The 937-nt window shown below is 29.1% G+C and overlaps 1 protein-coding gene across 1 annotated transcript in view; it reads left to right on the plus strand.

Annotated features, from left to right (window-relative positions):
• The window catches only part of LOC119414082 (E3 ubiquitin-protein ligase pellino homolog 1), a 37,997-nt gene that overhangs the window by 29,295 nt on the left and 7,765 nt on the right, over positions 1–937 (plus strand). The gene's annotated exons all lie outside the window — the stretch shown is intronic.

The raw sequence follows: 937 nt of genomic DNA on the forward strand, positions 1-937 counted from the left end.
CTATATATATATACATATATATATACATATATATATATATATATATACTTATATATATATACATACATATATATATACATACATACATACAGTATATATATACACTTGTATATATATATATATATATATATGCAAAATTAAACTACTACTTACTACTTGTACTACTATTCCTTTCAGGGTACGGATCCCCCGTGATAAACAAGGGACTACTGTAATTGTGTTTAGAAAACTTAATTTAATATTGCATATGTTTCTTACTTTCTCTTTAACAAAATGTGAGGCTTATTTATTATTTATAAAATCTCTGTAGTTGAAAACTGAAGTTTACTTTATCACTTTTCACACATAAGATTCAGAACATTATTTTAATAAAGCATTCATGTTGGACACTTTTCCATGGAGATTTTTCTTTATTCTGAACAACTGTGAAAGGGATGGATAGAGACAATTTGTACAGGACTGAAAATTACTCAATTTTCTGTAAAATACCAGTTCACATTTAAACCCAGAAACATGTCATAACAATTTATTTCATCTATTTATTTATCCATGTGTCTACTGGTTTCATAAATAACATCAATAGTGGGATATAACATCTAAAAGTATAAATTTATATATGTTTAAAATGTTGTACTTTTCTCTTTTTGGGTCCAGAAAAGTTATTCATCCATTATATTAAAAAAATATGTCTGAATTTCTCTGTGTGTGTTTATTTTCTCTTCTTTTTCTGGGGTTATGTTTGGAGGACTTTGTTGTTTGCAGGGACACGAAGTGCTTCTGTTTAAAAAGTATAGGCTGCAGAATGTGGATGTGAAACGCCTCCAGCATTTTCCTCATTGATTGTTATTCCAGTGGATTTTTCAGCTGCCTAGACAATAATGCCCTATTGTTGTGTGTGTGTGTGTGTGTGTGTGTGTGTGTGTGTGTGTGTGTGTGT

The sequence above is a fragment of the Nematolebias whitei genome, chromosome 1 (assembly GCF_014905685.2).
Source record: "Nematolebias whitei isolate Nwh7 chromosome 1, NemWhi1, whole genome shotgun sequence".
In the NCBI taxonomy this organism is placed as follows: domain Eukaryota; kingdom Metazoa; phylum Chordata; class Actinopteri; order Cyprinodontiformes; family Rivulidae; genus Nematolebias; species Nematolebias whitei.